The sequence below is a fragment of the Triticum aestivum genome, chromosome 2B (genome assembly GCF_018294505.1).
Source record: "Triticum aestivum cultivar Chinese Spring chromosome 2B, IWGSC CS RefSeq v2.1, whole genome shotgun sequence".
NCBI lineage: Eukaryota > Viridiplantae > Streptophyta > Magnoliopsida > Poales > Poaceae > Triticum > Triticum aestivum.
Window position 1 is genome coordinate 448,426,564 of NC_057798.1, and position 8,652 is coordinate 448,435,215.

Sequence of the window (8,652 nt, forward strand, 5' to 3'; positions counted from 1 at the left end):
TTTATCATCATTGGCCCTACATTCTTGTCAGTCTGCCTTGCTATACTATTGGGCCGTGATCACTCGGGAGGTGATCACGGGTATATACTAACATACATACATACTATACAGATGGTGACTAAAGTCGGGTCAGCTCGTTGAGTACCCGCAAGTGATTCTGATGAGGGGGCTGAAAGGACAGGTGGCTCCATCCCGGTAGAGGTGGGCCTGGGTTCCCGACGGCCCCCGACTGTTACTTTGTGGTGGAGCGACAGGGCAGGTTGAGACCGCCTAGGAGAGAGGTGGGCCTGGCCCTGTTCGGCGTTCGCGGATTACTTAACACGTTTAACGAGATCTTGGTATTTGATCTGAGTCTGGCTACTGGCCTATACGCACTAACCAACTATGCGGGAACAGTTATGGGCACTCGACGTCGTGGTATCAGCCGAAGCCTTCGTGACGTCAGCAACTGAGCGGCGCGCGCCGGATTGGAACTAAGCCTGCTCTTGTATTAAGGGGGCTAGTTCTGCTTCCGGCTGCGTACGCAACATGCAGGTGTGCTAAGGGCGATGGGCCCAGACCCCTGTGCGCTTAGGTTTAGACCGGCGTGCTGACCTCTCTGTTGTGCCTAGGTGGGACTGCGACGTGTTGATCTTCCGCGGCCGGGTATGACCCAAAAAAGTGTGTCCGGCCAAATGGGATCGAGCGTGTTGGGTTATGTGGTGCACCCCTGCAGGGAAGTTAATCTATTCGAATAGTCGTGATCTTCGGTAACAGGACGACTTGGAGTTGTACCTTGACCTTATGACAACTAGAACCGGATACTTAATAAAACACACCCTTCCAAGTGCCAGATATAACCCAGTGATCGCTCTCTAATAGGGCGACGAGGGGAGGATCGCCGGGTAGGATTATGCTATGCGATGCTACTTGGAAGACTTCATTCTACTCTCTTCTACATGCTACAAGACGGAGGCTGCCAGAAGCGTAGTTTTCGATAGGACTAGCTATCCCCCTCTTATTCTGGCATTCTGCAGTTCAGTCCATCGATATTGCCTCTTTACACATATACCCATGCATATGTAGTGTAGATCCTTGCTTGCGAGTACTTTGGATGAGTACTCACGATTGCTTCTCTCCCTCTTTTTCCCCTTTCCATTCTACCTGGTTGTCGCAACCAGATGCTGGAGCCCAGGAGCCAGACATCACCGTCGACGACGACTCCTACTACACTGGAGGTGCCTACTACTACGTGCAGGCCGCTGTCGACGACCAGGAGTAGTTTAGGAGGATCCCAGGCAGGAGGCCTGCGCCTCTTTCGATCTGTATCCCAGTTTGTGCTAGCATTCTTAAGGCAAATTTGTTTAACTTATGTCTGTACTCAGATATTGTTGCTTCCGCTGACTCGTCTATGATCGAGCACTTGTATTCGAGCCCTCGCGGCCCCTGGCTTGTATTATGATGCTTGTATGACTTATTTATGTTTTAGAGTTGTGTTGTGATATCTTCCCGTGAGTCCCTGATCTTGATCGTACATATTTGCGTGCATGATTAGTATACGATTGAATCGGGGGCGTCACACAGAGGGCCGGATGGCGCGCTCGGGGACTTCGTGAGCGAGCGTTGCCGGCGGTGTTGGCTTTCCGTGAAAAGAGCATCGCGTGCAGGCCATCGGCCACGTGCAGGCGTCCCGTCGTCGCTGGATCGCTGATGTGGGCGAGGGCGCTGCTCCGCCGCGGGGGCGCGCAACCGTGTGGGTCAAGAGCGCCCCAGTGATTGCCATACGCGAGGGCCACAGGTGCTGCCAGTCTTTTCTCTCGTGACCTAATCGCTCAGGTTAGGGGAAAGTGCTGATAACGTGTGAAAGTAAAACGAGAGAGGAAGGAGCAAATGATGAAATAATTGTTTCATTGATTGAAGATTGGGGTATGTATACCCTCATTATAAGGCAGTTACAAAGGAGGCGGTTGCCGAAACATGGCCACCGACATAGCATGGATTTACAATTAATTAATCTAATTAATTAATTCCTAACAGTGGCTAGGATTCTAATAAGGACAAAAGATGCCAGTTACACTTAACTCTCTCAGTTGAGAAGGACACAATAGCTATGACACACAATGGGGACATGAAAAAGAAAGAACATTACCAACGGCAGTGGAAATAACCTGCTAGGTGTATAAATATGTCATTTGGCAGCGGAAGGATCAATAAACTTTGTCACCAGTAGTAGCCCTACTTCAAGGTAGCCGGTGTGATCACATATCAAGTATAGGCCATGGATACAATAAATGCCGACGCATGCATGTTGAGTTGTCAGTTATCAGAGGCATTGCATGCGCGTGCATGAGCTTGATGCAGTGGCTCCAAGTGTAGATCCGATGGTTATTATAGACTAATCTAGTATATTCAACGGTTAAAATAATTTGGATGATGTGGCTTAAGGAGAAGCTAGGGAATTTCTAGTAGTGGGGGTTAGCTATTTAGATATGGTTGGGGAAGTGAGCTTAGCTCAACTGGTTGGGGGAGTGCATGTACAAACCTAACACCTGGGTTCAAATCCTCACGGAGGCGAATTTAGATTCCTATTTATTCTTGAGGACCAGACTTCTTAACCATCAAGTCCTTTTTGTTGGAGCTGCCCGAGTCGTCCCTGTGCGGCGGCTAGGAGGCCCCCAGATCCCGTTGCCCCCGACTCCCCCTCTCGTCCTCCTCGGTGCCCTCCCGCTCGTGAGGAGCTGGCGCGGACCGGCACCCCCGAGCTGGAGCGTGGCGTGCGGCCGGACGTCACGGCGGGGGCTGGCGGCGCTCCGGCGATCCCATACCCCATGGCAGGCGACTTCAAGATCTGGGGCGCCACGATCGCCAGGGACGGCGGCGGCGTGACCAGATCGGCGGCGGCGCGGCCGGATCTAAGCCCAGGCGTGAGCTTGGCCTCTGGTTGGGGGAGTGAGCTTAGCTCAACTGGTTGGGGGAGTGCATGTACAAACCTAACACCTGGGTTCAAATCCTCACGGAGGCGAATTTAGATTCCTATTTATTCTTGAGGACCAGACTTCTTAACCATCAAGTCCTTTTGTGTTGGAGCTGCCCGAGTCGTCCCTGTGCGGCGGCTAGGAGGCCCCCAGATCCCGTTGCCCCCGACTCCCCCTCTCGTCCTCCTCGGTGCCCTCCCGCTCGTGAGGAGCTGGCGCGGACCGGCACCCCCGAGCTGGAGCGTGGCGTGCGGCCGGACGTCACGGCGGGGGCTGGCGGCGCTCCGGCGATCCCATACCCCATGGCAGGCGACTTCAAGATCTGGGGCGCCACGATCGCCAGGGACGGCGGCGGCGTGACCAGATCGGCGGCGGCGCGGCCGGATCTAAGCCCAGGCGTGAGCTTGGCCTCTGGGTCACGGTCGGCGCGATGGCGAGTGTGACACGTCGGCAGCTGGATGGATCTACGAGATTCCATCCTTATCTGGTCCTTGACAACTCAGGCAACTCTGGGAGAAACCCTAGATCTACATGGGAACGAGCGATGGCGGTGCTTTTGCATCGTAGTCCCTCTTCAGGGCATCATTTTGGAGTTTGCTATGGTTGAAGGGACCAGCAAGGCCGGCGGCGTACGCCCGGTGGCGCAACTGCCGATGAAAATCGCGCCGACTACGGTCATGGCGGATGATGGCGGCGTCTTTGATGTCGTTTCCTTGTCGAGGCATCGTCGTTGCAGTTGGCGTCATCAGGCTCGGGATGCTCCGGGGGTAACCCTAGATCTGGGTCTCCCGGATCGGACATGATGGCGTTCTTAGTATCGCTTTCCCTCATGGGGGCATCGTTTTGAAGCAAGTGTGATGGCTGGAGGTGACAAGAGGAGGAGCGATGCTTCATCATACACATTGATGGTGCCGGATCTCGATGGCATGGCGCCCTGGAGATTAGGCGTCTGATGTGCGATGATGGACTCGCGCAGGAGGTCGACGCTGTCTGGCGTCGTGGTGGCGTCGGTGGTAGTTAGACCGGGCAAGGTCATGCAACAGTAATGCTCTGAAGATGGATTGGTGGAAGGTGGCTGTGGCGGCCTCATACCCGGCAGACGTCTTGGTTGAGGAGCACGTCAGACTGGTGGGTGCCCATACCCGGCAGACGTCTTGTTTGGGACCTCAGGTCTTAGATGTTAGGTTTGGCTGCGAGGTCTGTTTGGTATTAGGCCCAGACTATCCGCGCCCCTTCATCAACTGGATAGGAGTAGCGACAGATGTTGCTTAGACGGTGGCTTTAGTCTTATTGTTGTATGACTTTGTAAGGTCTTGTGTTAATAATTAATAAAATGGTTATATGCATCGTCCAGATGCATAGACCGGGGGTCTTCATCCTTTTCTAATTTTTTTTAGATATGGTAGATTCCGGCGGATGACCCACCTTACGTATGAAAGTGGGTATGGTTTGTGAAAGGTTTGTATTTTACTTTATAAGGGGGCTTTTAGTAAAGAGGGTTTTATTCTTCTATGAATTGCATTGTGCTAATCTTTATGCTGGTAGAACCTAGTCTTAATCAACTCCATTAAACTCTTGCTTAGATCATGATAATTAGCAATAGACGATTGAGCAATGACTAAAATGACAAGGATGGTGATTTAAACATAGCGTATGCACGTCGTTGCAGTTTCTCTCTCCTCCAAGCACCTTTGCTACTGCCTGCTATGAGTAGACACATCATTCCGATGACTATACAAACCATTATTTTATTACCACATTACACTTGTTACATGATTGAAACAACTTAACCGCACAGTAAAACACATGTACGTACAGATGTACTGCACATTACCCATACTTATTTTTTTGTATCGACCACATTACCCATACTAGACATCGCGCGAGATACATAGTGCGCGAAGCGGTTGCAACTGATATCCGTATATACTCCTATACAGATCGTACGAGTAGTTGCAAATCATCAAAGTAGAGAAGCTCCTATTCCGCGCAGTCCGCCGGGAGGACGGGGGTGGCCCGGAGCAGCAGTGGCGACCGGCGGCGCACACCGAGTCCCGGTGCCTCCCCCATGTCAAGCTCGCTGACGCCCTCCGGCAGCGACCAGTCGAAGTGGTAGAGGAGGGAGACGAGGGCGAGCTCCATGCTGGCGAGGCCGTAGCTAATGCCGGGGCACATCCTCCGGCCGGCGCCGAACGTGGTGAACTCGTAGTGGCCAGGGGCGGAGCCAGAATTTTTTGTCATTGGGTTCACTCATAAACTCATTATAAAGATTTGGTATGCTATATTTAAGTGTAAAGTCTAATTTTACACAAGTTTAAGCAAGAGTATAGCACTAAAAATAACATACACATGCTATTACTTATCACAAATTGGGTTACATTGAAAGCTGAAGTGCAAGACATACCTGTTGGATGAAATTATAAATTGAGTTCCTTACATATTAAAAATAGAGTAATACCAAAAATACTTTGCAGCCCTGGTTGTAGCTTCTCATCTTCCTAAAAACATTAAAAAATGATAAGTTAGTTTGAGAAGTTTAAAAACAAGTATCATCATGCGAAAGAAGTTGTAAAGTCACTTAAATTTTAGAGTGTCCGCTTTCGATTTTCATCTACTTAAAAGGATCAAACACCAGATCATTACTAGTGGCAGAAAACATATCTTTCTCCGCATAGCAAATTAAACAATCACTGATGAGCCAATCATCAATTTTATTGTGCAATTTTTTTCTTCACAACATTCGTAGGTGAAAAGCATCCATCCACAGATGTTGTGACAACAAACAGTATTATTACTAGCTTTAGAAGTTGATAGCCCAGAGGAAAAGTAATATCTTATTTGTCCGCATCATTAGTTTGGACTACATCTAAGTTTAGTATCTCCAATTTCTCTTTGTGGATAATCCAAATTAAGCGGTAACATTTGAAGCCCCTTATATAGTTATAAATATATCTCATCTAGTTCCTTAGAATTTCTCGTGTACTCAATTTTTTTCCTATAAATCAGATCATAAGGCAACTTGTCTTAATTAATTCCTCTTTGTATAGAATGCCTCACAAGACTACTTGGAGTCGTATTTGGTGCACTTTGCCTACCTCTAATGGATGACCTCAATCTAGTGATCAGTTTATATCTGAAAAATACTATCTTATGGCCTAGATCAATCAAAATACAGGGAATAGCAATTAGAAAACTACACCATGTTTAACGGAGAGGAGATCTGATGATGCGACTTAGTACCTTGAATTTTTGGTTTATATTAGGCGGCAAGGTTGCCGCCCAGACCCACCCTTGTCGGCGGGGCTCATCGCCGTTGCCGCCCAGACCTACCCTTGTCCGTGGGGCTCGTCGCCGGCTGAGGAGATTGGGAGAGAGTCCACGAAGCAAACGGCGAAAGGTCGTGGTGCTGGCGGCTGCCTATGTACGCGTACATGTTTACAGGAAAATAGGAATACCTAGAAGGGTCACGAAGCCACGAACTTGCCTGGCAGGCTGTCACGGATGGAGTTCACTTTACGGGCTTTTAGGCTTCTTGCGTTGCATTGTAACTTGTAAGTTTAATGGGTTCAAGCCCTATTTTCCACTGGGTTCATGCAAGTACATATACGTATACATATACCCGGCCAGGAAAAGTCATTGGGTTCAGCCATTACGCTGGCTCCGCCCCTGGTAGTGGCTGCCCATGAAATCGATGTCGCCCTTCTCGAACCGCTCCGGCTTGAATTCCTCGGGGGCGTCCCAGTACTTGGGGTCCTGGCCGATCGCCCACACGTTGACGAGGACGCGTGACTTGGCTGGGATCGTGTACCCGTCCACCTCGCACACGTCAATGCTCTCCCGGCCGACCAGCAGCGGGGCCGGCGGGTGCAGCCGGAGCGCCTCCTTCATCACTAGCTTTAGGTACCGGATGTCGGCTGCCTGCATGTCCCCCTCCGTCACCACTGCTTTCCCCCGGAACGCCTCCCGGACCTGCTCCTGGAGCTTCGCCATAACCTTTGGATTCCGAATCAGCTCCGACATGGTCCACTCCATCGCCGACCCGGACGTCCCCGTCCCAGCCGCCAGCGTGTCCTGCATGCTACAGTTAGCCAGTTCGGAACTAGAAGCGCGAGAAAGTAGAACAGAAAGTTCCTGTGGAGGTCTTACCAGAAGGAAGGCCTTGATTCTGGGTTTGTCGATAGGGAAGACGGAGTCGCCTTTCTCCTGCATGCCGATGAGCACGTCCACGAGGTTCTCATCGACGTTCTCTGCGCCAGTCTTGACATTCTCAGCGCGCGCGCACATCCTCTCCTCGATGACCTCCTCAAACACGGAGTCAATCGTCTTGTGGAGGCTCTCGAGGCTTCGCTTCATGCCCGTGACCCCGGCGAGCACCGAGCGCTTCCACGTCTGGAAGAGGTCCGGCAGACTGAAGCCGCTGGACAGGGCTATGCCGGTCCTCACACCAGCCAGGAGTTCCGGCATGTTCTTGATCCGCGTCTTCCCCCATGCTGCCCGCAACAGCATGGCGGTGGTCAGCTCGTGCAATATCAGGCTCAGGTTAACCGGCGTTGACGGCCCCGCCTTGCGGATCTGCTCCACTCGCACCATCACCTGCGAGCACACATAGTGATGATGTTTAGTACTCGTACATGGATATGCTGTCATGAGGAAATAACCCAGTCACCATACCTCCTCCTCCCTGACGTGGCGGAAGGAGAGCACGCGCCCGGTGCAGAGGAGCTCCGTGGTCTAGAGCTTCCGGGTCCTGGTACAGGAGTCGCCAGAGGGACTATAGATGAGGTTGTTAGAATTGTAGCCAACGATCTCGCCGACGAGTGGCTTGGGCCGGCTGCCCAAGTTGCTGTCGTGCGTCTTTAGCACCTCCCGTGCCATCTCCTTGGAGGACGCCACGACGAGCGGCGTCTCGCCGAGCTGCAGCATCATGAGGGGACCGTGAACGTTGGCCAGGTCCCGCAGCGCGCGGTGCGGCAGCACGTTCATGAGGTGGTGCAAGCTGCCGATGACCGGCAGCTTCCACGGTCCCGGCGGCATCCTCCTGCTAGGCTTCTTGGCCAGCTTCAGCAGCTGTTGGAGCGCCAGGGCCACCAGCGAGACAAGGAGCAACTGGAAGTAGATGCCCTCCATCTGTCTAGGCTAGCTATGCTTTGGTGTGTGGTACCGTCGTGCTGGTAGAGGGGTTTATATAGCACAAGCGAGCCAATCAGCTAGGGCACGGGTTGGCAACCTCTGCGTCACGCTGGTGACTTTAGGGGCTTATATACGCACGCATATACGCCACTCCAAATGCAAATCACCTAGTAGTTTTTCTTTTTCAGTTTTGCTAGAACTCATCTAAATAAGATATAATTTGGTTTCATTCATATTTTATAGCCATTGGATGTGATGCTATAAGATGCGTGTGTGCTGACGTGAGTTGTATTTGTTTTTGTTTTTAAAGTGAATGAGACCCAATTATGTCTCACCTACTCCTAGATGAGTTCTAAGTACTCCCTTTCTTTTTTTACCGTTTGTCTATGTTTTACACCTGTTCACCATTGGTTTTGTATCAGTGTGTCTAATCTTTCTTCTATGTAATAGTTTGTAGTTTTTATGTCTCGGAGTTTTTGTTTCTCTTCTGGGCCTTTCGTGCGAAGTTTGAAGTGGGCAAGGAGGCCGGCCATACTTGGCAATCTTTTGGGCCTTTTATTTGTCATGT

The 8,652-nt window shown here is 51.1% G+C and overlaps 1 pseudogene; it reads right to left on the minus strand.

Moving 5' to 3' along the window:
* Window positions 1–4,934: 4,934 nt before the first annotated feature.
* On the minus strand, window positions 4,935–8,308 carry LOC123041361 (premnaspirodiene oxygenase-like; annotated as a pseudogene).
* Window positions 8,309–8,652: the final 344 nt, after the last annotated feature.